At 40.5% G+C, this 27,203-nt stretch overlaps 1 long non-coding RNA gene across 1 annotated transcript in view; it reads left to right on the forward strand.

Annotated features, from left to right (window-relative positions):
- Positions 1-13,166: 13,166 nt before the first annotated feature.
- LOC129048939 (uncharacterized) overlaps positions 13,167-27,203 on the forward strand; it is a 32,482-nt gene continuing 18,445 nt past the window's right edge. Inside the window, exons 1-3 of the long non-coding RNA XR_008511647.2 lie at positions 13,167-13,807; positions 14,959-15,135; positions 25,920-26,018. This is a non-coding gene — a long non-coding RNA (uncharacterized LOC129048939). The remainder of the gene's footprint in view (positions 13,808-14,958; positions 15,136-25,919; positions 26,019-27,203) is intronic.

Here is a 27,203-nt window from a genome sequence, read left to right on the forward strand (position 1 = left end):
TTGGATGGATATAAATATATATTTCAAAAACGAAATACATGTGTTTATATATTAATATGTTATATTTAATTTAAATATTAAATGGGGAATTAAATTTGTATTTAATTTATGTTTAAATTATGTTTAACTTATATTAAGACAATTTATCCTTTATGGAGACACATGCCACCATACCCAGACAATTACTTTATTTTATTTTGTAGAGATGAAGTCTCACTATGTTGCCCAGGCTGGTCTCAAACTCCTGGGCTCCAGCAGTCCTCCTGCCTCAGCCTCTCAAAGTACTGGGAGTACAAGCATGAGCCACCACACCCAGTAATTTATCCAATTTGGCACTTAACCCATCAGGGCATCTGCCAGCTGTGCCCAAGGCCAGAGCATATCCGCTGAATTTCTGCCCATTTCATGAAATTTTCTAGGGGACATAGGAGCACAAGGACCTTTAATAATCCTCTGACAAAGTTGAATGAACAAAAGAGCGAGAGAGAACAATCTGCCCCATTCTGGCAAATTGAGGACTGCAGTGCTTTGTGAGAAGCATCGGAAGCACCAATCAAAAGCACTAGCAGTGCTTGGAGAGGGAAGCTTAAGTAGATAAAGGGGTGTAAAATGAGGATGCCATGGGTAACTGATCACACCTATTGAGGAGGGAAGAGTTATGATAATGGTTATGTGTGGGTTCTGGCATCAGCCACACCCAGGATTGATTCCAGGCTTGCCTCTCACTGACTGTTTAACCTCACACAAAGATCTTGAAAGCCCCTGTACACTAGGGTCCTCCACTGTAAAATGGGGATTGCAGTGCTTTCTTAGTGCTCCCTGTATTGTGAGTACTGATAGGATTTTGTGAGATACTTCTGAGATCTCACCAGAAATACCCACAGAAACCAGTCCTACATGTAGGCAGGGCAAGAGGCAGACACAAAAGCCACACAAGTCAGCATCTTGAGCGAAAGAAATAATAGGGAGAATGCAAACTGAGGTTTATTGAGCTATTATTCTTTTATTTCACTTTAGTTCCACAAGTATCATCATTCAGAGATAAAAACTCTAAGTCCTTCTTGCAAGACAATCTGAGTCTACTGAACATTCACCAGTGTGGGTAAAATGCACATTGTAAAGTACATGTATATCAGGGGAGCTCAGAGCAGATGCATCTAACTCCTAACTCAGACAGGAATCAGTGGCCAGGAGCTGTTCAGAGCTGGAGGGATGAAGGCGAAGGAAGAGCCTTGGACAGCCACTAGCTTTTTGGGTGGGTGACTGGGGATCCCCTAGAAAGACAAGACATACAAGAGGGAGGTCATGGTTGGAGGTGAGGACCTGAAGACTGTTTGAGTGTAGGACCACTGCTTTCAAATAGAGGGGATGTAGGGTACAGGAAAGGGCTAAATGTGCATGACTGAAGCCAGCCCAATTGTCCCTAGAACTGATGTTTATGGTTTCTTTTGAATAAACATAGAAATTCATCCTCCCAGTCTTGAAACTTGGGAAAGTTACATATATATAAACTTACACTGAAGCACTAAACATTTATTTTATCTGAGTTCCTTTCTCAGAAAACCAAACATCAGTCCTCCCAGATAGTATCAAGGAACTGAAACTTACCAGATCACTGCATCTAGACAGTGAAACACCAGACCCCTCACCTGTCATGAGTGCCTAGCCAGCCACCTGCTTCCTGTTGACCAACTCCTCTTCCTTACCCCTCACTAATTCTTGTTTTCCCATACATGGTTATAGTTCTTCCCTGCTATATAAACTTCTAATTTTAGTTAGTCAGGGAGATAGATTTGAGACCAATCACCCATTGCCTTGGCTGCAGCACCTAATTAAAGACTTCTTCCCTGGTCATACTCATTGTCTCAGTGATTGGCTTTCAGGTCCTGCAAGCAGCAGGACCTAGACTGAACCCCTGGCATTTCAGTAACATTACCTCAGTTAAATCTTATGCCATTCTTGGGAAGTGCTATGGTTTGGATATGGTTTGTTTGTCTTCACCAAATCTCATGTTGAAATTTGATTCCCCCGTGTGTCTGTGTTGAGAAGTAGGGTGTGGTGGGAGGTGTTTGGGTCATGGGGGCAGATCCCTCCTGAATATCTTGGTGCTGTCCTTGTGGTAGTGAGTGATTTCTTGCTCTGGTGAGACTGGTTTAGTTCTCACAGGAATGGATTAGTTCCACCAAGAGTGGGTTTCTATAAATCCAGGATGCCTCTCTGGTCTGGTCCCTCTTCATGCTTGCTTCCCCTTTGACCTTCTCCTCCATGTTTCAATGCAGCACAAAAGCTCCACCAGAGGACAATCTGGAGCTAAAAAGAAAAAAAAAACCACGAGCTAAATAAACCTTTTTCCTTTATAAATTACCCAGCCCCAGGTATTCTGTTATAGCAATGCAAAACAGATTAAGACAGGAAGGAAGCATTATTTCCAATGCATAATGGTCAGAAGGGCTGAGGTTCAGAGAAATTTAGTAACTTACCCAAAGTTGCTCAGGCACTGAAATTTGAATGCAGAACCACCTTACATCAGCTTTTCTCACTAAGGAAGGCTGCTCTGACTCAAGAGAAAGAAAACCTAGTGTTTCTCATTGCCAGATATTTCTGATTGCTACTTACTTTCTCATTTATTTCATATTATGATAATGTTTTCCTGGAATTGGATGATATAATACTAGAAATTGGAGATGTTTATTCGCTACAAAGATTATATATGCAGGCTTCCTGTCATAATCAAGGGAAGTTGCTCACATCATTTGTGATTTCCAGTCTTCTCTGTACATGATAATGCTTATTTTAGGAAATCTGTTTTTACTAAGCCTGCTGATCTTCAAAAGGAAAACAGGCAGAGGCGAGGACTGTGATATACTCTTTTGATATTTATCGAGTCTAGAGTCCACCTTAAATTAGTTTGCTGGGAAGCATTACATGTGATGAATGGTATAGTATTTAAATGATGCTGTGGATGTTTTTCCCTAATAATAAAGAAAATTACTCTAACACAACTATTTTGTTTCATTTCTTCATACAAAATTCATGTTTGAATTCCATCTTGGCCCTAAAATTTTAAATTTCCATAACAAGTTTTATACATTATTAAATTTTATACACCACTGCATTATGCTTTTGAAACTGATTGTACAATCTAATTAATTCAGAATATTAACTACAATTTCCATAAAATGAATAAGATAATGTTGATCTGGGTGAGATAGAAGGCTACAATGATCTTTTCCCCTCTCCCCAGCATCCCAATTGTGTACATATATTAAAAACCACTTCTCTGAAAGTCCCCAGTCCAGTAACTGTAATGTGGAGGAACACAGCCAAGACCAAAAGTGAATTTAAAATACCTCCAAATAGACAAAATAACTGCTTTAAAAACTCGCACTTCATTCCTAGGCAAACCCTTCCAACCCTTTGTCAGAAGTTAGAACCCCATCTTTTTTAAGCCAGGATTTTCACAAGTCATGCAATTTCTATATCCAAAGCAGATTAAAGATGAAATTAAAAGGTTAATGAGGGTAAAGTGGATGCCTAGAAACTGTCTCCCTGAGAAAAGCAAATGTCTCTTGACAGTCTAATAACAATGGAGAGAGCAAACCTACCAAAAGTGGATACAAGAGTTCAGAGAGCGTGGCAGGCTAGGGACTATTTATCTTAGGAGAAAATAGCCCTAGGTATGTCATCAGATCCTGAGGGCTTTGCCATAGTAGGATACAAAAAGTCATCAGTGCTCACAATGACTTGGAATCATTAAATTCATTTTCCCCTCTGAGAAGCTAGCAAAGTGTACAGTGTACTTTGGCAGACTTTCCATTAAAATGTTTTAAATCTTAAAGAGCTGTTTCAATTATTTGGAAAATTGACTTACTGGAATATCACATTTCCTCATAATGTGAAATAAGTGAGGTGTCATTATGTATTATAATTTAATCCTCTTTCTTCTGTTAAAAAATAATCCATATAAACCACATTGTATCAGATATTCCAGATGTCTCAAGACCTCACTAGCCTCTGAATACAAATGAGGTGAAATTTTCTTCAATAGTTCAAAAGTTCCTATTCTCAGTACCTATCCTCATCATTGCAGGACATAAGCACACCTCATTCAAAGCTGTCCTTTCATGTTTCACTCTGCACAGAGTCACCTGCCATCCCTCCCAGCCAGAAGAAGGCTGCCTCCTAGGGCTGTCACAGCCACAAACCCCTGGGCATACCAAACAGTTTCTGGGCCCCTGGTGATCTTGTTGTACTGAGTATTCAGCTGAGCTGGGGAGAGAGCATTTCACTCTGTCACTGTGTTGAAATCTGTCTCCTGGCCCAGAGACATCACTGCTTGTGCCTCAAGTCTCACCAACAACCTTAAGGAAACTACTCTTTCAACTTTGAATTGTCCCTTCCTTCCCTTGAGGTCAGTTGGAGAACAGACACCATTCTTAGCTCTTTGCTCTCTCTTTTCCAGGTACCCACCTCACACCTTCTCAAGTGCTCCTGCCCAACATGCATGACAATGAACAGATTCCTGGAGCTGCTAGCTGGTCAACAGACACACTCAACTAGAACCTGGGTCTGGCATTCGGCTAGAGCATCAAGACCCATAATATGTATTTTGACATACTTAAGTTTTTTTTTTGTTTTTTTTTTTTGAGACGGGTTCTCACTCTATCACTCAGGCTGGAGTGCAGTGGCACAATCTTGGCTCACTGCAACCTCTGCCTCCTGGGTTCAAGCAATTCTCCTGCCTCAGTCACCTGAGTAGCTCGGATTACAGGTGGACACCACCACGCCCGGCTAATTTTTGTGTTTTTTGATAGAGACGGGGTTTCACTGTGTTGGCCAGGCTGGTGTTGAACTCCTGAATCAAGTGATCTGCCCACCTCAGCCTCCCAAATTGCTGGGATTACATGCGTGAGACACCGCACCTGGCCTTAAGTTTGTTTGTTTTTTTTTAAAATCCCAGCATTTTATAGAGTAGTGATTTAAACACACACACACACACACACACAAACACACACAGTAGCTTAAAACATAATGTTGTGTTCTCTAAAAGTGCGTGCCTTTGGGCTCTGGCCTCTCCCACTCCCTGTGGCAGGCCTCATTTATCTCCAGCTGATAAGATTCAGTGCCAGTTTAGGAGTGCATGCAACACAGAAACAGGGATTACTTGGTCATCCTTCTGTAGGGGGAGCTGCACCTTCCACATGCCCACTGCAGGCGTGAGAATCTTCACTCCGTATATTTGGGGAACCCACCCTATGCAGAATCTCTTTCTAAAATCCTCTGTATTGAGTTTCGTTTCTTGATTTCACAAAGACAGACAAATGGATTAATTGAGAATAATATAACTCACATCATGGCATAAATTCTCTATAGTTTTCTAAACAACTTAGGCAAAATTGAATGTACCAATTAAAAATAACATTCAATAACTACTGTGAAATGATTCCCTTGTTACCTCTCTGGGAATGCCTCTTGATGTGACTGAAAGGAGGATCTGTACTTCGATCCTGTCTGGATCCTCCTTGTCATCTGGCAGACCCACTTTATATATATATATATATAAAATATATAATATATAAAATAATATATAATATAATATATAATATATATATATTCCCCAATTTAAAACTTTTAATTTAAAAGTAAACTTTAATGTCAAAATGCAAACTTGGGGAGGGCAGAAAGATCACACACAAGGCTGCCACTTCACACTTGGAGGGTTGCACAGCGGCTGGGCAGAGGCGCTCATCACTTCCCAGACAGGATGGGGGCAGGGCAGAGGCACTCCTCACTTCCCAAAGGGTTCCACAGACCCACATTTAAACCTCCTGGAGAGCGTGTAGAAGTTTCTTATTGTGGTTCTAATATGCATCCCTCTCATGACTTAGTACATTAACTTTCAGTATGTTTGGTGACTATTTTGTGAAATGCCTTTTTTTTTTTTTTTTTCTCTCTCACTGTCAGCCAGTGGCTCGATCCTGGCTCACTGCAACCTCTGCCTCCCTGGTTCAAGCAATGCTCCTGCCTCAGCCTCCTGAGTAGCTGGGATTACAGGTGTGCACCACCATGCCCAGCTAATTTTGTATTTTTAGTAGAGACAGGGTTTCACCATGTTAGCCAGGCTGATCTGGAACTCCCAACCTCTGGTGATCTGCCCACCTTGGCCTCCCAAAGTGTTGGGATTACAGGCATAAGCCACCGTGCCTGGCCTGCGAAATGCCTTTTTAAGACTTTTGCTAATTTTACCATTGTATTTTCTTATTGATTTGTGGGAGTTCATTACATATGAATACTTTGTTGGCTAGTCATATTGTTTAGATATTTGTTCCCTCCAAATCTCATGTTGAAATGTGATTCCCCAGTGTTGGAGGTGGGGCCTAGTGGGGAGTGTTTTGGTCCTTGGGGTAATGAATTCATGCAACATCCAGTGTTAAAAAGAGTCTGCACCTCCCTCTCTCTCAATTCTCTCTCTCAATTCTGTCACACATCTGCTCCCCCTTTGCCTTCTGCCATGAGTAAAAGCTTCCTGAGCCCTCACCAGAAGCAGAGTGGATTCTGGTGCCATGTAGAATCCTGAGCCAGATAAACTTTTCTTTATAGATTACCCAGTCTCATGTATTCCTTTATAACAACACAAAATGGACTAATACAGCTAATGTATTCTAAATATCTCCTCCCATCTGCAGTTTGCCTTTTCACTCTCTCAGCCATGTCTTTTAATGAAAAGAAGTTCTTTGCTTTATGTACTCCACTTTTTTTTTTTCTTTTTTTTTGTGAGACACAGTCTCGCTCTGTCACCCAGGCTGGAGTGCAGTGGTGCCATCTCGGCTCACTGCAAGCTCTGCCTCCCAGGTTCACGCCATTCTCCTGCCTCAGTCTCCCAAATAGCTGGGACTATAGGTATCTGCCACCACACCCAGCTAATTTTTTTTTTTTTTTTTTGGTATTTTTAGTAGAGACGGCGTTTCACCACGTTAGCCAGGATGGTCTCGATCTCCTGACCTCGTGATCCGCCCGTCTCGGCCTCCCAAAGTGCTGGGATTACAGGCATGAGCCACTGTGCCCGGCCCGTAGTCCACTTTCCAATCTTTTCCTTTATGGTATAGGTAGAGTCACCAGCCACCCCAGTTTGCCAGGAATTAAGGGGTTTCCCAGGACATGCAATGTCAATGCTGAAACAAGGATAGTCCCAGCTAAATTGAAATCATTGGCTACCCTAGGCTTAGCAGTTCTTGTTGTTCTGGGGCAAGATTCCTGTCATGTTACAAATATATTTCCCAATGTTATCTTCTAGAAGCTTTATTGTTTTAACCTTCACATTTACATCAAACATCCATCTGGAATTGACTTTTTGTGTGTGGTGTAGGTAGAGGTCAGCAGTCGTTTTCTCCCCATATGGAGGGATATCAACTGACCCAGCACTACCTATCGAAAAGACCACCCTTTCTCTCCTGCTTTGCAGTGACACCTTTGTCATAAATCAAGTGTCATAAGCCAGTTGTGGAGTTTTGTTTCTGTACTCTTCATGTTGTTCCATTCATCTATTTGTCTCTTTCTATGCCATCTAGAACAGTATTTGTTGTTGTTGTTGTTTAGCTTTGTAATAAGTTTGGATGTCTGATAGCGTAAAAGTCCTCTGACTTCTTTCTCTTTAAGGTTGCCTTGGCTGTCTTCACCCTTTGCATTTTCATACAAATTTTAAAACTGGATTATCAATTTCTGGAAAAAATTTGGTTGGCCTTTTGATTGAGGTGGCATTATACGTGTGGGTTAGTTTGGGGATATTTGACATCTTTACAAAACTCAGTCTTCCAGTTCATGAGCATGTTATATCTCTGTATCTATTTATGTCTTTTATTTCTCTCAGCAATGGTTGATAGTGCTTCTGAATAAATTTTTTAATGAACTTGCTCAGAGGCCCCATTAGAAATCTAGTGAGTTAGAATCTCAAGGAAATAGTCATAGTTATCACCGGGAATAGTTTGGTGCACACTTTCCAGACTTGATTCAATGCTTAAACAACTATAAATGGGTATTTTTGTCAGCAGAAGTTACTTGGTCCTTTGAGACTTAAATATAGTTGCTTCAAGTCTCCTAACCCACATCATTTTGTGCTAACTCTAATACCTATCCTACTTCCCTCATATAATGCTGCAAATGCTTGGAAGCTCATGATTTCATGGTCACTTCTAGTGCTGAGCCCTACTCTGTCTGCATTCTGGACCTCACTTATATTTCACTCCAGGGCCTCTTCTCTTCTTCTTTTCTTTTCTTTTCTTTCTTTTTTTTTTTTTTTTTTTTTTTTTTGAGACAGAGTCTTGCTCTGTTGCCTAGGCTAGAGTGCAGTGGTGCAATCTCGGCTCACTGCAACCTCCGCCTCCTGGGTTCAAGTGATTCTCCTGCCTCAGCCTCCCGAGTAGCTGGGACACAGGAGTGCACCACCATGCCCAGCTAATTTTTGTATTTTTAATAGTGATGGGGTTTTGCCATGTTGGCCAGGCTGGTCTCGAACTCCCAACCTCAGGTGATCTGCCTGCCTCAATCTCCCAAAGTGCTGGAATTACAGGCATGAGCCACCACGTCCGGCCTCTTCTTTTCTTCACAACAACCTAAACAACCCACGGGCCACATAAGTGGAAGTTAACCTCTTTTCCTATTACCTCTCTTTATTACATATTTAGAGTAATTTCACTCTACACTTTCCAGACTCAACTCTGGTCCACCTTTCCATATCCAAAAATGCGTTCGGTGCCCTGGTAAAGTAAAAGCCATTCATGCTGGGTTCTACATTTTAGCAACGAAGACTAATGAGGATTTAAATTTTCTGTTTTTCCTTTCTTCCTTCTCATTGTTCCTATTCCCTACTAGTCCCTATAAGTAGAAGATACTAATTAGAGATATATATTTCCCCATTTATAAAAATTATTGTAGAATTATTCCTACTTTCAGAGTAGAAGCCTTTATACATACACACACACACACACACACACACACACACACACACAAACACATATACATGCAGGGTCTTTTAAAAGTTCACGAAATGTATGTATTATGAAAAAACTATGCATGGATTTCAAAAAATGTTTGTACCAAAATAAACTCATACTAACTTGTTATAACATGTCTAAATGGGATAAGTCTGAGGCACTAGAAAGATAAGACATCAGTATGAAATCAGCCCCTATCAGAGCAACATATTCTGCTAAAATTGAAGCAAGAACAAACATCAAATTTATGGTGAAGCTTGAGTGGAAGAATGGTGAAATCACTGATGCTTTATGAAAAGTTTAGGTGGGACATGCCTGAAAGAAACCAGTAGTTTACAAATGGGTAACTCATTTTAGTAAGGGGTGAGAGCATGTTGAAAATGAATGCAGTGGCAGATCATCCACATCAGTTTGTCAGGAAAATATTAATTTTGTTTGTTCTCTAACTGAACAGGACCAATGACTCACAGCACAAACAATATCCGACACCACAGACATCTCAACTGGTTCAGCTTACACAATTCTGACTGAAAAATTAAAAGTTGATTGGGAGGCCAAGGCAGGCGGATCACCTGAGGTCGGGAGTTTGAGACCAGCCTGACCAACATGGTGAAACCCCGTCTCTACTAAAAATACAAAATTAGCCAGGCATGGTGGCACGTGCCTGTAATCCCAGCTAGTCAGAAGGCTGAGGCAGGAGAATCGCTTGAACCTGAGAGACAGATGTTGCGGTCAGCTGAGATTGCGCCACTGTACTCCAGCCTGGGCAACAAGAGTGAAAATCTGTCTCAATAAAAAAAAAAAAAAAAAAAAATTAAAGTTGAACAAACTTTCTACTGAATGGGTGCCAGAACCATTGCACCCAATTTGGCTGCAGACAAGAGCAGAGCTTTCAATGGAAATTTAATTATTTTATTTTATTTCTTTTCAGGTCTGGGCCTACAAATCAATGGAATTTTAAACAAGTGGGATTAAGATCCTGAAGTATTTCTTTGAAGAATTATAACAGGAAATGAAACGTGGCTTTACCAGTACTATCCTGAAAACAAAGCACAATCAAAGCAATGACTACCAAGAGCTACCAAGAGGTTGAAGTGGTTCACTCAAAGCAAAAGCAGAGGCCGGGCGTGGTGGATCACACCTGTAATCCCAGCACTTTGGGAGGCTGAGGCGGGGGGATCACTTGATGTCAGGAGTTTGAGACCATCCTGGCCAATACGGTGAAACCCCATCTCTACTAAAAATACAAAAATTAGCTGGGCATGGTGGCCCAAGCCTGTAGTCCCAGCTACTCAGGAGGGTGAGGCAGGAGAATCGCTTGAGCCTGGGAGGCTGAGGTTGCAGTGAGCTGAGATTGTGCCACTGCACTCCAGCCTGGGCAACAGGGCAAGACTCCATCTTGAAAAAAAAAACAAAGCAAAGGCAGACCAGTCCAGAGCAAAGGTCATAGCCATAGCTTTTTGGGATGCTCAAGGCATTTTGCTTGTTGACTTCCTGGATGACCACAGAACAATAACATCTGCTTATTATGACAGTGTTTGGAGAAATTTATCCAAAGCTTTAGCAGAAAAACACCCAGGAAAGCTTCTCCAGGGAGTCCTTCTCCATCACAACCAATGCTCCTGCTCATTTCTCTCATCAAACAAGGGCAATTTTGCAAGAGTTTCAATGGGAAATCATTAGGCATCCACCATACCATCCTGATGTGGCTGCTTCTGACTTATTTTTGTTTCTTAATCTTAAAAAAATCTCCAAGCCTGGCGCGGTGGCTCACGCCTGTAATCCCAACACTTTGGCAGGCCGAGGTGGGTGGATCACCTAAGGTCAGGAGTTCGAGACCAGCCTGACCAATATGATGAAACCCCATCTCTACTAAAAATACAAAAATTAGGTGGGCATGGTGGCACGCGCCTGTAATCCCAGCTACTTGGGAGGGTGAGGCAGGAGAATCGCTTGAACCTGGGAGGCAGAGTTTGTAGTGAGCCGAAATCGCACCATTGCATTCCAGCCTGCGCAACAAGAGTGAAACTCTGTCTCAAAAAAAAAAAAAAAAAATCTTTAAAGGGCATCCATTTTTCTTCATTAAATTATATTTTAAAAGACTGCTTTGATGGTTAAATTCCCAGGACCTGCAGTTCTTTATAGATTGACTAAATGGCAGGTATCATCATTTAAAAAAAGTTTCTTGAACTTGATGGAGCTTATGTTGAGAAGTAAAGCTTATATTTATATTTTGAAGTCCTCTTGTGTGTGTGTGTGTATATATATATGGGTGTGTATGTATGTATATGCATATATATGTATAAGTGTGTGTGTGTGCGTGTGTGAGAGACACACTAAATTTATTTTTAGGCCAGGCGCTGTGGCTCATGCCTGTAATCCCAGCACTTTGGGAGGCTGAGGCAGGTGGATCACCTGAGGTCAGGAGTTCAAGACCAGTCTGGCCAACATAGTAAAACCCTGTCTTTACTAAAAATACAAAAATTGGCTCGGCATGATGATGTGCACCTGTAATCCCAGCTACTCGGGAGGCTGAGACAGGAGAATCACTTGAATCCAGGAGGTAGAGGTTGCAGTGACAGTGAGCCGAGATCGCACCACTGCATTCAAGCCTGGGTGACAGAGCAAGACTCTGTCTCAAAAATAAAAAATTTATTTATTTATTTATTTATTTATTTATTTTTAAACTAGTTCCCATACTGAATTCAGTCAGGGTCATTTTAAATGTGATTCTTTTATGATTTTCAGGTATATAATCATGTTATTTTCCTACAACAGTAATTTAGAAGAGACAACATTTAAAGGAAAAACTATATTCTTTCTCAAAGGTGATAAAAACTTTGTGGCTTTGAGGGCTGCGTGCTCCCCATCTTGCATTTTGATCTAAGTTCATAAAAAGATTAGGAAAAAACTCCACTTTGCTACTTCCATAATGGGTCTAGAGATTCATATTTATTGGCTACAAAGCAGCGTCAATTTTCTTCTGAATTTATACCATTTTTATGATGAGAGAAAATATGAAGACATTTTTATCTAGAAAAAAATGAGAGGGTGGGAGGCTATAAACTTTTTATTTTATGTTTTTATATTGGCTTTTATATAAAAAGATTGCTCACCACTGGTTTAGAATTCAAAGATTAACTATATCCATTTGCATTTTTAAAAACACATCTGCTCAAGAAAATGCTTAAGAATATCTTCCCTTAATGTTTAAGAACCCCCACATATTGAAAAGATGCTTCTGGGCCTTAGGATTTCCTATCAGTTGCTACAGTCACAACAGACCGTTGCTCTTGGAGAAGGTAAAAAATTTTGCTACAAAAATGGCTACCCCAAAAGCAAGATTTCTCAATCTAGCTGCCCCCTAGCAGATTTTTAACTAAGTAATATTAGCGATTTTTACCTACTTTATATAGTTGTGCCCTCAAATTTTTCTTAATTAAATGGCTTTGCATTCCAAAGATTTTAAAAAGTATGTACTGATAATAAACTTGACAGAGGGGAGGTGGATGGATGAGGAATAGTGATGGGGGCAGATGAAAGCTGCCAAGGTTATAGTTTGAAAAGAAGTTCTAATCTTTGAGGTGGAGACAGCAGAAGTATCCAGATTGAGCATTGAAAGTCTTCTAATTGAGATACTCAGAACCCTGACACAGAACACTCTGAAAAGTGTCACGTATACATTCCCAGAGGGATTTGCATAAATCTCATCTACATGATCAAGCACGTGCACGCATAATATGACAATGTCTGATCTTAGCACAAAGATTGAAGTATGTTATTTTAAGTCATAGCATTGTTCCCTTACTGAATGTCATCCACACAGCATTAGCAGCTTTTGAGTTATTGCTCCCTTGAAATTTTCTAATTATTTTAGATGAAAGTCGCAACATCTCATTTGGTAAAGGAGACAAATCTTTTTTTTTTAGACGGAGTTTTCACTCTTGTTACCCAGGCTGGAGTGCAATGGTGTGATCTTGGCTCACTGTAACCTCCGCCCCCCAGGTTCAAGCGATTCTTCTGTCTCAGCCTCCTGAGTAGCTGGGATTACAGGTGACTGCCACTACTCCCGGCTGATTTTTGTTATTTTTAGTAGAGACGGGGTTTCACCATGTTGGCCAGGCTGGTCTAAAACTCCTGACCTCAGGTGATCCGCTCACCTCGGCCTCCCAAAGTGCTGGGATTACAGGCGTGAGCCACCACCGTGCCCAGCCCCCTTTTTTTTCAGATGGAGTTTTACTCTGGTTGCCCAGGCTGGAGTGCAACGGCCTGGTCTCAGCTCAAGGAAACCTCCGCCTCCAGGGTTCAAGCAATTCTCTTGTCCCAGCCTCCCAACTCACTGAGATTACAGGCGCCCACCACCACACCCAGCCAATTTTTGCATTTTTAGTAGAGGCAGGGTTTCACCATGTTGGTCAGCCTGATCTCGAACTCCTGACCTCAGGCAATCCGCCCGCCTTGGCCTCCAAATGTGCTGGGATTACAGGCGTGAGTTACCACTCCCGGGCTGAGACAGGGTCTCACTCTGTACCCCAGTCTGGAGTGCAGTGGAGGGATCACGACTCACTGCAACTTCCTCTGCCTTCCCAGCTCAATGGATCCTCCCACTTCAGTCTCCCGAGTAGCTGGGACTACAGGCTCATGCCACCATGTCAGGCTAATTTTTAGAATTTTTTTGTAGAGACGGGGTCTCACTATGTTGCCCAGGCTGGTTTCAAACTCCAGGACTTAAGAGATCCACCCTCCCCTGTCTCCCAAAGTGCTGGAACTATAGGCATGAGCAACAGCACCCGGCCCTGGAGGCAAATCTCACAGAGGTAGGACTTGGGTTCCAGCTCTTACCTTTGTTTTGAAAGAAGATAGTGATTTAAGTTAAGTGCAGGTCCTTATTTCTTGCACTAAAGAAATATTGTTTCTGACTGAAAGTGTTTTCTGTCTCTTAAGGTTAAATAGAAAGTGAGTCAAAATTCCTAGAGTACTCACCATAAACCAGTTTTTCAGTATCAGGAACTCACATTTATAGAGTACAGCTTATGAATCATGGTTTTTGCTTCTTATTTTATACATTTCTTTTTTCTTTTTTTTTTTTTTTTATGCGGAGTCTCGCTCTGTCACCCAGGCTGGAGTGCAGTAGTGCGGTCTTGGCTCACTGCAACTTCTGCCTCCCAGGTTCAAGCAATTCTCTGCCTCAGCCTCCTGAGTAGCTGGGATTACAGGCACCCACCACCACACCTGGCTAATTTTTTTTTTGTGTGTGTGTGTGTATTTTTAGTAGAGACGGGGTTTCACCATCTTGGCCAGACTGGTCTTGAACTCCTGACTTCGTGATCCACTCGCCTTGGCCTCCCAAAGTGCTGGGATTACAGGCAAGAGCCACTGCGCCCAGTCTACATTTCAATTTTTTAACAACCCCAAGAGGAGGTTGGTTATACTTTCCACTTCATGGATGACGAAACAGGCTCAGAGAGGTTGAGTGACAGGCCAACATTCACACATTAAAAGGTGAAGCCAGGCTTCAAATTTAAGGCAGTATGTCTCCCTGACAGTTTCCTAGGCAGTCCAAGATAGTCCTTTTTCAGTATTGTGAAATTGCTTTCATAGTGCATGCTCACCTAAGAAAAGGCTGGGAGCCAAATATCTTCACACATGCTGTTAGAATAACAATTATAGGTGGCATAATAGCAAGATACAAGTCACCATCAGCACTTCATGTAGTCTAAACATAATATAATCCCAGCTGCTCAGGAGGCTGAGACAGGAGAATTGTCTGAACCCGGGAAGGGAGTGCAGCCTGGTAGACAGAGCAAGACTCTGTCTCAAAAATAAAAAAAAATAAATAAATAAACATAATCTGCACAAATTTTCTGTAACAATAGCTAATGTAATAGTAGTAACAATAACATCTTAAATTTGTATGACGTAGAACAATTGGCAAAGTGCTTTCACATGTTATCTCCATATATTGTAGATTATTTTGACCTGGACTCATATGTGAATTTCAACTTGAGTGCCAACTCCAATGACTGGTAGTGGCTGCCTGGAATTCTGTGCTGAAGAGGATTTTGAAGATCATTCTAAGATCAGTAAGAATCAGGGCAATGAATGATTAGTCACGTCTGCCATGTCAAAGGAGTTAGGACTGAAGGTACATCTGTCAAATATTTGCTGTCTCTTATCTATTCTAGTCCATTCTTTATACAAATGAGTAAATGACTTGCATGTGGTCACATAATAAATGGCTAAGCTGAGCCCCAAACTCAGGTTTCCTTTATTGTCATTCCTATTAAACCATGTTATATATGGAGACATGTTAATACTCTAAAGTTTAGTATTCAAATGGATTGGAATTGACTATAAAGTTTTGAGCTCGATAATGTTTAATCTGAAACAAAATGAGATGTTTTCTATAGTAAAATGCAAATAAAGTTTGCATTTTATTTGAATAGTCATGTAGGAATGGCTCAGCCATGCAGGCATTATGGAATGTATATGTTACACAGATAGGGCTAGAGATATGCTGGGCTATCTTCACCTGTATGCTAACTGATAATAATATCTGGAAGGTCTAAGAAGCTCAAAACTCTATTTCAAAGGCCAAGAACTTTTTGAATAGTGCCAGTGTGGCATCAGTATGACATGAGATATCACACCAAGGCTTCAGGCTGATACAGCGATAATTGTGACTAATCTTGTAGTTAATTTAGAGTCCACAGTCTAAGATAGAAGCACATCCAGCTACTTGAAGAATTTTCCTAGTGCAGAGTCTATGCAACTTAGTATAAAATGATAAGAGAAAATTAGTAACTATGCAAATGCAAGCGGTGACATATAGATGGCTTTTGGGAATGATAGTAAAATCCACCAGATTGTTAAGGCTTATTCAGAGTAAAAACCATTGCAAGGAATTTTACAGACTATAAAATCTTTGCAATGAGTCTTATAAAGAATAGCTATGCAGCGGAGAGACTGTGTTGTCCCCAGTGTAGGTCATGGGTTCAGATACTGTGGTCACACTCTCCTTGGTCAGCAGTGTTATCTTTGAATACAAAAGACAAGAAGGTACATATTATGTAGTCAGCTGTGGCCATCAAAGGCCAAACAGCTTTTTCTTCCAGCTGGAGCCATCTGCCTGACTACACAATACCCAGGACCCAGGGCAGTCTGATGGCAGGATACCCCACCCCACTACTTAGCCCGAGTCACCTCTGAGAGAGCAGACAGGGATTTCTTACAGCTTTACACACTGCCTTTGTTGGTTGTTTCCAAGGTGACAAAGTGTTCTATCCTTTGCTGTAAATAAAGACAGGAGCAGAGGGATCTAACCCTTTCCTCCTCCTCTATCAGCCTCTGTCACGTTCAGTTGCATGCTTCTTGTAAGGCTGTATACAGTGAAAGCCCCGTTTCCCAGATTCACACCTGCCTTGGGTTTTTTTGTTTGTTTTATGTGCGTGTGGAACTTTGCTGTCGGTCACAGATCCTTGTAGCTGGCATTCAAGGCCCTCTGGTTTTTACTCCTACCTCACTCCAAAATGTTTTCTCATCAGGAGAGGAATAAATTCAAATACTGTTGAAGATTGTATTATATATTTCCAATTAGTCACTGAATCTCTCTGTGATTATGTTTTCCCAGGCCACTGACATCAGGTTTGGCATATAACATGCTTTGGCCAGATGTGCTCTCAGTGGAAGTAACATGTGCCATGTCTGACAAAGGTTTTAAGAGCCATTCTCACGGTTCTGCCATTATTCTTTCCCCTTTGGTCATGAGAATGGTCCACCCTAGGCAGGGGCTGCCCCTGTGGCCTGGATCCCAGAGTGGAGAAGACATACAGAGCACAGGCACAGCCAACTGCAGCTGATACATAGGAGGTAGAAACAGAACTTTGTAGTGAGTAGGAAGCAACTGAAATTTTAGGAGTGTTTGTCACCACAGTGTAACCTAGCAAAAGCTGACCAATAAATACTTGTAAGCATGGGACAGGGGAGGTACAAGAGTGAAGGGGCCAGCTGGGGACCACATCAGCGTGGAACACTTACTGTCATCTAAAGGGTATAGTAGTGACTCAGCTTCAAGTGATTATTGCCTCCTCCTGGGCATGTGGGCCCATTGCTACCATCATCCTCGTTTTTAAGACATTATCAGGGATCCAGGTTTTCATGTGAATGCTACCAGTGTTTTAATGTTCACACTAAGTTCAGGCCAAATAATACATGTTCTACAGCCCAAAAGTGGGCATCAGGCTCTAGTTTGTAACCTCTGTTCTATACTAACCTACCACTCTCACAAAACCAGTATATTCATTGTTCTCCAACACTACTTATATTTCCTCCTTCCTGCTGTTACCCATACTGTACCCTCCCATCCTCCCAGTCTTCTCCATAAGTCTCCTAAATTCAAGGCCTTTGTCAAGTTCTCCTTCCCCTCTTTCTCCAACCAGGATCCCCATCCATGAACTTACAGTCTGTATTGTATTTTGCATCTTGCCTGCACCTCTGATGTCATTTATTTTCTTATGCACATACTTCACTCTTTGAGAGTCTACATGCCCAGTGAAATAGAAACCATAACTTATACATTTTGGCATCCTATTGCCTCATAGACATAAAAGACACAAAATTAATGTTGTTTTAATACTGATAGCATGTTGGTTCAGATGAACACCCACTGTCAATTATCTGCTTCTGAGGTTTTTGAAAACAAAGGATGAAATCCAGAAGGAGCCAGATTCTAAACATTTACATGCCTATTTTTGTCATACTAAAGAGTACAGCCGGTTAAAAAACAACACAAAGCAAAACAAAACAAAACTTAGGTTTGAATGCTGCACACACAAATCTTGATAATATCTGGGCTTCTTGTTGAGTTCTGTCTGCTGTGATATACTCAATTAGGGAAATAATGTCAGGGTTAATCCAATTCACCTGGGATTAAATTTTGTATTAGCCAAACTTGTAAGACCCCTGGTATAATTTGTTTTATGCCTCAGCCACCAAAAAGAGTGACAGCATTCAGCTGAGTTCTTAAAGAAGGACATTTAATTTTCCAAGCTGTTGAGACATCCTTTCAAGCCCTTTTTGGGGGGCTCTGTGGTGCACCATAACATTGTAGTATTTTTGGTGAGCTTCAGTATACGTTTGTGGGATGAACAAATAAATTAATGAAATGCTCTAATGCTGCAGTTGTTATTTCTCCAGCTTAGAAAGATTAAATTCTCACCACCATCCCCTGTCCTCTCATCATCCACATTGGTTTAACTCCTATAATTTTTTACCTCTTATGAAGTAATGCTCTTCTAATAGTTCTCCTAATTTTCCTAAGAACCTAATGTAAACACTAGAAGAATCTAGTTCTTTAATTAGCAAGTGCTTGTAAGTGTTTTGTTATCTTTTAAAAGTGAGTTGTTCAGTGCAAAATGTGAAAAAGGGCCAAATAACACCCAAAGGTATTAAACCAATTACTAGAAGATATAAGATGAGATCTGTGCTAGGAGAATAATATCAGAGTCAAAACAAATCACTTGGAAGTGAATCACTTCCCTTTGGCAACTGAAATTAATTTAAACAACTCCCCTCCAACCCCCTGTGGTTTTGTTTGACATTTCTTTCAAATGCCAATGAGTACCTCACTTTGTCAAATTAGATAAATCCAAGCTGCTGGTATTATGCTGCTTGGAAGCCATATGGCCATATGTCTAGGATGTTCCAGGGCACCCTGATTTCATGTAATTTTAATGTTTTTAATAAAGGCAATTTGTTAAATGTATAACTAAACGGGAAGCCATTTTATGTATTTGCAAGACTTCATAGAATTAAATTCACAAGTAAGAAAATGCTCTTTATTACCATTCAATCCAATCCAACCAACATTTACTGGCTATGACACATCAGTCCCTAAATTAGGCCAAAGGGACCTGGAGATGAATATGTCATAATCCCTGCCCTCAAGGATCTTACAAATTAAACAATGATTATGATTTAGTGATTCATGTGTAACAATCAAAATATGTTCCAACCACAGGGGATCATAAGGGACAGTGATTAACTTCATTTAGTCTGGAGGTGGGACAGTGGCCAGGAAGGCTTCCAAGAAGGAATGACAGCTGGGCTGGGTTTTAAAGGATGAGCAGGAGTTCATTATGTGCACCAGAAATAGATGTTGGCATTCCAGGCAAAGGAAGAGCCTGAATGTGTCCTGAGTTCTTGCTTAGCAAAATTGGATCACCCTGTAGCAACAATAGAACCAGGAGCCTAAAACAAAGCTATTGGTCTAATGATATATATATATTTTTAAGTAGAGATGTGGTTTCACCATGTTGGCCAGGCTGGTCTTGAACTCCTGACATCAGGGGATCCACCCGCCTCAGCCTCCCAGAGTGCCTGGCTTGAGTGCCGTTTTGTTTGTTTAAAACCTATGTAAATACCACTTCGGTGATTTTATTTTGTTGACAGTGGAGAAGAAGGATAACTATTTTCTTATTTTTAAAAGAAAAATATATATCCTGGACAGTAATACTAAACATTGAAAGAAAACATTTCTCTAGGAATCTTCATTTATTCATTTACCATGCATACACTGGGTGTCTGCCATGGACAAGGCACTTGGTAGGTCCTCTGTCATATGCCAAGTTGTATGTGACCTCTTACTGTCCTTGAAGAGCTTCTCAGCCAGGAGGGAGGGAAGATCCACTTAGGGAGATGAACTGAATCTGTGCACTTTGGGTGGAGCTCTTTCCAAGTTTCTCAAGTTGATTAGAGAAACATTTCTAGACAGCTCTTTGGAGATCTTGGGTGATCATGAAAGCCTTTCAGCTCTGTTCTCTCAGACAAGATTGAGAGGGAAGGCAGGCCCAGGTTCGGCAAGTGCTCATTCACACTGCAAAGAGGACTATGAATGTTTCCCTGTCTCACTGTAAAAGCTTCCTGAAAAGCTTTCCTAATGCATCTCTGACTATGAAAGGACTCAAGAAAGACCAAATTACTTGCCATATTTCCCTTTCCTCCTTTTGTTATCTCTGGCAGCCCCAAGCCCTTCTCAGCCCATTGCCCTCCCGGATGCTCATCTCTGAGCTGCACCTCTAAACTGGGATATTTTTAGAGCCTGAGCTCAAGCCAAGCTTAGTTGACTTCCATGCCATACAGTGTATGCAACAAGGGGTCTCTGAACTGAGAGGAAAACTACGTGCTGGTGGGAACAAGATAAACAGGAAGGGGGAGCTTGGTTTGCTGGAAACCCCTAGTTTGTGCCTTTTCTCTTTCCAGAAGCTTGTCAAGCTTGTCATTTTCTCTAACACTTTTTTAAAGGAAAGAATGGCCTGTCTGCAGTGTTGATGGTGAGTGTGTCGGGAGCAGGAGGAGAGGGAATCTTTTGAACATGATCTGGAGCTGACGATAGCCCAATAGCCCACTAGCTGCAGGGGCCATGATCTCAGATATGGAGGAGAATCTGAAAGTTTGGGGAAACTTCCAGCCTGGAAATACACAATATGCTTTCTTGACTAAAAGGAGAGTCTTTTGCTGTACAAACCCAAAGTAACTAATAATTACAAGGGACTTTGTGCAGTAAAAATGCATCAGAATGGTGCCTTAACGGAATGAGTCTTTGAAAAGTGGAAAAGGGAAAATGAGGTGTCTGTCATTGAAAAGGAAATTTAGGATGTTCTTGGCTATAGACAAGCTACTTAGACTGTAATATATACTATCCCTTATCCCCACATAACGCATTCCTAAAAATATGCCTGGAAAGCAGATATGTAACAGATAATAAATAGACCTATGTCTATATGAGGGTTTCATTTTTGAATTGTTAAAAACATTGTAAAGATCATAATTTGACCCTGTCTTTTAGATAAGATCTTTAATTATCTATTTCAAGCATTTTACTTTGATAAGTGTTTTCTTAGCCTTTATAATTTAACACATCATTGACTACATTGAGCCCAGTGGACATTTGACTTAGGCTAAAGACTGACCACTTCAGCACACCAGTGATTTTCATCTTAATTAAAGTCGATTAAATTATTGAGAACTTTGCCTCCTATCACGAATAAAAGCACTTTCATTCTCTGTTCTCCAGTCATTAAAAAACTTTTTATGTATGTCGAAGTAAAACATATCTGCATATATACTCGATAGTACTGTAACTTTTATAATTTAAAAATACATCAATATACTTCATATCTCCCCATTGTAATGCCTGCTCGCTGAGGGAACCATATAAAAATCTTTTAGCTATTCTTCTGTTTCTTTACTTCTGTATCTCTAAATATGCTCATACTGCTAATGTGTTTATGTCTTTATTTTGGACATTGCTTATTTACTTCCAGTTATAGATGGGGATTTAGTTTTCTTACATCACCTTCCTACCGCTATACACACACACTTCCTTGCTCTTTATCAGTAGAGCTATGTCGCTATTATTTGTATTAAATCAACATTCAAAATTATACTAAACAATACAAAATCAGAATTTACATTTTTATTGCTAGGTAAACATAAATCACAACGGAACCACTTAGTCTACTTTGATCATATTTTACTGTCAGGTACCATTTCTTAACATTTCTTTGTTTTTCTTAAAGTAAATAATTGTCTTGTTTATTTATTTGCTTAGTTTTTCATGTAACTATTACTAATATATCTTCAATTTTTTTTTTTTTTTGAGACAAGGTCTCACTCTGTCACCCAGGCTGGAGTGCAGTGGTGTGATCACAGCTCACTGCAGCCTGCAACCTTGACCTTCCCTTGGCTCAAGCCATCCTCCCACCTCAGCCTCTCAAGGAGATGGGACTACAGGCATGCACCACCACGCCCAGCTGATTGGTGTAGTTTTTTGTAGAGATGGGGTTTTGCCATGTTACCCAGGCCGGTCTTGAACCCCTGAGCTCAAGCAATCTGCCGACCTCAGCCTCCCAAAGTGCTGGGATTACAGGCGTGAGCCACCACACCTGGCTAGTATCTTCAAATTTTCTAAGAAAAATGTGATACTCTTTCTTCTCAGTCTGGTTAACATCAGTACATATGTCAATTTTATTTTTTGTTTTTTTTGGAAGCTGTTCTTCCCAGAGCCCTGCCCTCCTGTCTGGCCTGCATTGATTGCTGTTGAAGTCAGGGGCTCCTAGCAGTTCTCCTTACCAGCAGCCTGAGAATCACCTTCACTCTTCTGTATTGGAGCCCCTACTTTATCCCACATTTTCCTCTTTCTTGGCTTATCTCCTCATTCTGTTGGACTAAATCAACAAGAAACTTCTAAAGAAAGAGTACACAAGAAATAGTATTGTTTTGAGATCTTAACCAGTCTCAATCCTACTTCTTAATTAATGTTTAGCTAGGAATAGAAATCTAGGTGGAAAACGATGTTCCTGCAAAATTTTGAAGGTATTGCTCTAATAACTTTGAGCCTCCAGCACTGCATTTAAGAAATCTCGTTCCTGATCCCTTGAATTTGACTATTTTTCCTACCTAGAAACTTTTCAAATCTCTTTCTCCCTATCGTTTTGGAAGTTCTCTTTTATTACTTTGTTGATAATTTCCTCTCTTTCGTTCTTTCTTTCTCTTTCTGGATTTTTTTGTACCTCATAAATTAATCTAATTTTCTTATATTTTTATTCTATTTTCTATTTGTATTTTTATTCCATTGTTTGGAATATTTTCTCCATTTGATTTTCCAACTCTTCAACTGAACTTAACAATTTTTGATATCATGTGTCAGTTTTATTATTAAGAGCTCTTTCTCATCTTCTAAATGCTCTTTTTCGTAGCGTTGCATTCTTAATAGGTTTAATATCTTTTTATCTCATTTAAAATATTACTTAGAACTGTTTTTTTTTTTTTTTGAGACGGAGTCTTGCTCTGTCACCCAGGCTGGAATGCAGTGGCATGATCTCAGCTCACTGCAACTTCTGCCTCCTAGGTTCAGGCGATTCTCTTGCCTCAGCCTACCCTGTAGCTGGGATTAGAGGCACGTGCCAACATGCCTGGCTAATTTTTGTATTTTTAGTAGAGACTGGGTTTCACCATGTTGGCCAGGCTGGTCTCGAACTCCTGATCTCAAGTGATCCACCCGCCTTGGCCTCCCAAGTGCTGGGATTCCGGCATGAGCCACTGTGTCTGGCCAGCTTTTTGAAATTTACTTCTTTCTCCTGCAATGTCATTCTTTCTTCTAAAACTCTTTTCTTGGTTATTTTGTTTTTGGCCTTTAATGTTAGAGGATTTCCTTAAATGTCTGGCAGTCAATTCATATTTAAGAATGAGGCATTAAAAATTTGATTGAAAGTTTATATGCATGAGCAGGGATTATTAATGAGCTAAACATAGGAAACTACTATTCTTCAAGAGACACCACCCCCCTCAGTTTCTGTAGGGTTTTTTTCGGGGAGGGGATGGTTAATTTCTCTAGAGGAGAATCTTGTCAGTTTCTTCTGGGAGCAGTGGGTGGACCCAAGATACATGTCTAGCTGACAGCATTCTGGAATTCAAGCCAGAAATATAGGGGTTCTTACCTTTCAGTAAGCTGAGCTTCGATTAATTTTTCTGTTTTCAATATGCCACTTCCTCCCACCTTTAGCAGGGCCAGGTGCCCCTAAACTCAGAGATTCTCTGCTTCCACTTCTAGGCGTAAACCGCCTCTCTGCTGTTGGGGTGAGAGAACTTCACAGCTACATAGACTGAACAGAGAGACCTAGGGATCTGACTGCTCCTTATACAGAATTTCAACCAATGCTCTAGTTGAGTTCCATCCCACATTTAAACCTTTAGAAGTACCTGCAGTCTTGAATTGCTTAATTCTGTCACTAGAATAAGCATGCTTATTTAATGGATTTGCTCTTGCTAAGTCAGAAACCACTTATTCTTTCATTGTCCCTCTTCCAAAGGTTCGTTGACATCTCTAACTTGTCATCTTTTCTTACATTTTCTTTCTTTTTGTTTGTTTTTACCTTTTTATTTCTGCACTGCCATTTTAGTTGGATTTTAGGAGGAAACAGATGAAGCGGTGTTTTCAAATAACCGTATCTAAGTAGAAGTCTCTAATGTTCTATTTTTAAAAAAATTAACAAAAACAAAAAATTCAAAAAATTGCATGACCCAAACAATCGCAGAGCTAAAAATGCTGCTGCTAAAACTGAATGAATTGGCTGGCCAGCACTACCACCACGTGAGTTGTCAAAAATGCACTACTATTGCAAAGTTTGAAAGTTTGAATTCCACATATGAAGAGCTAGATGTATGAGTATGTCAGCTGTATGAAAGTCACCATGATGTGAGGACATAAGGAAGAGAAGGCTATGCCAAAGTAATATGAATTATTTCCATAACTGAGTGATGGATCATATAAAGGACAAGGAATGAATATACAATGAAGACTGGAATTTTATTAAGTTTTTCTTATAGCCAAACTAGGAAGATGTGGTCTATACAAACTATACTCAACATTTTTATTACCTTAAAAAAATCCACAAGAATGAAAGAAGAAAGTAAAACAAAAACCAAAATGTCACCACCCTCATCATTTAGGCATTTTTCATGTAAATAAATATAATTGTTTTTAATAGTTGCAGGGTATACCATTGTATTATATGCTGTAATTTGTTTCACTAAACTTTAGTCAGGTTATCTCCAAGATCTTGGATATTGTAAATAAAATTGTTGGCTGGGCGCAGTGGCTCACACCTGTAATCCCAGCACTTTGGGAGGCCGAAGCAGGTGGATCACCTGAGGTCAGGAGTTTGAGACTAGCCTGGCCAACATGGTGAAACTCCATCTCTACCAAAAATACAAAAATTAGCAGGCTGTATTGGCATGTAATCCCAGCTACTCAGGAAGCTGAGATAGGAAAATCGCTTGAACCCAGGAGGCAGAGGTTGCAGTGAGCTGAGATTGTGCCACTGCACTCCAGCCTGGGTGACAGAGCAAGACTCTGTCTCAAAAAATAATAATAATTAAAAAAACATTATGAACAACTTTGGGCATATACACTATTGCTCAAGGATTTCTATAAAATAGCAAATATACTTCAGGATATCTATTGATGGAGAAAATACATAATAACCAGAATCTAACAAGAATTAATCATTTTAAATGGATTTATGATTTATGCTCATAGCATATATTTATGCTCATAGCAGCCTTAAGACACATTTTAAATATGGAAATGCACAGATGAATGACATACTATTTACCAAAATCTACAAACAGAGATACACAAAAACCTAGGAATAACTCCATGCTCCTTCCTCCAAAGATCCATGACTTACTGATTTGGAATTATTGGGTAGACTAGCTTAGATGGTACCTGACAGGTTTGAAATCATCTGCAAAAGGGTATAATGTTGAGGCCTGTCCCACAGAACTTAATTCTAGGGATCTAATAACTTCATCAACAATTTAGATGATGAACTTTTAGAATGCTCATGTTTTCAAAGGGAAAGCTGGGTAGGGTTGTTTGTGAAACTTTGAATAGAAAGCAATATGTTCTAAAAATGGGGAGGGGAAGTCTATTGAACAAAATAATCTCCCACTCATAAGAAGGCAGACATGCACAGAAGAAAGGCTTGATGCCTTTTGTGGGCCACAGGCTGAAGAGGAGCATTTTTTTTTTTTTTTGAGATAATTGTGGTAATACGATAAGGTAACAAGAGTAAAACATTAAGACCAAGGTGTAATCCATCCAGCATATTTCCAGTGACCCAACAGGGGCTAGTGGGCATGAATTTTTACATCTATACCTGACTCTTACCCCCAAAAATACATGGTCAAAATAGATTAACACTAATGATTTTATATATTTCCATATGTATAATGCTTTCAGTTATGGGTCTCATTGTAATGGGTTAAAGTAGTTGGTTCTTATTCCACCCTTCTAATCATACAAATCAATATTTTAAGCTAAATATTCTCTTCCTCTTGTGTTTCTGTTTTGTTTTTCCCCTTCAGACTGATGATAGCAACTGGCTCTGAATTGCTGCTTCTGCTCAACTTCCTGGATGCTAGCAGTACCTAGGGATGTAAAGACCTTTCAACTACAGCTCATAGGTAAGTGACACAATATGTAAACGAAGAAACTAATTCTATTCGCTGTTCTGCAGGTAGCTTCCTTTGGGAACTTGGTTAGGCCACTCCACCACTCTGAGACACAGTTTTGTTTTGTTTTTGAGACAGAGTCTCACTTTGTCACCAGGCTGGAGTGCAGTGGTGCAGTGTGCGCCATCTTGGCTCACTGCAGCCTCCACCTCCCAGGTTCAGGTGATTCTCCTGCCTCAGCCTCCCGAGTAGCTGGGACTACAGGCACGGGCCACCATGCCCAGCTAATTTTTGTATTTTTAGTAGAGACGGCGTTTCACCATGTTGGCCAGGATTGTCTTGATCTCTTGACCTCATGATCCACCCACCTTGGCCTTCCAAAGTGCTGGGATTACAGGCATGAGTCACTGCACCTGGCCAACACAGTTTTACTTTTTGTCAGTGTGGATGATAATCTCTTCTTTGAGGTAAACATTTTTGAGGGAAAAAATGAAATAATAATGATAGCTAATATTTACCGAGTACTTACAACATGTGTTTCCATGTCCTTTTCTGCTAGTTTTAACATCTGTGTCTGTTCTGAGTTGGGAAAGTCAACTTTAATTGATTAATTATTCTCTTCAATCTGAGTCATGATTTCTTCCTCTTTGCCTGCCTAGTTATCTTTGATTGGATGCCAGACATTGTGAATTACATATTGTTGGGTGATAGATATTTTTGTGTTACAATAAATCTTCTTGAGCTTTGTTACTCAAGAAGGGATGCAGGCCAGGCGTAGTGGCTCCCTGCTGTAATCCTAGTACTTTGGGAGGCCGAGGTAGGTGGATCACTTAAGCCCAAGAGTTTGAGACCAGCCTGGGCAATATGGTGAAACCCCATCTCTCCCCCGCCAAAAAAATTTATATATATATGCCAGGTGTGGTAGTGTGCACCTGTGGTCCCAGCTACTGGGGAGGCTGAGGTGGGAGGATAGCTTGAGCCTGGGAGGCAGAGGTTGCAGTGAGCTGTGATTGCGCTACTGCCCTCAGCCTGGGAGACCAGAGTGACACCCTGTCTCAAAAAAAAAAAAAGAAAAAGAAAAGACAAAGAAGAAGCAGAAGGAGGAATGGAAGGAATGCAGTTACTTGGAAATAGTTTCATCTTTTTGGTTTTGCTTTTATGATTTGTTAGGTGGAAACAGGGCAGTGCTCAGCCTAG

Source organism: Pongo abelii, chromosome 1, assembly GCF_028885655.2.
Source record: "Pongo abelii isolate AG06213 chromosome 1, NHGRI_mPonAbe1-v2.0_pri, whole genome shotgun sequence".
Lineage (NCBI taxonomy): Eukaryota > Metazoa > Chordata > Mammalia > Primates > Hominidae > Pongo > Pongo abelii.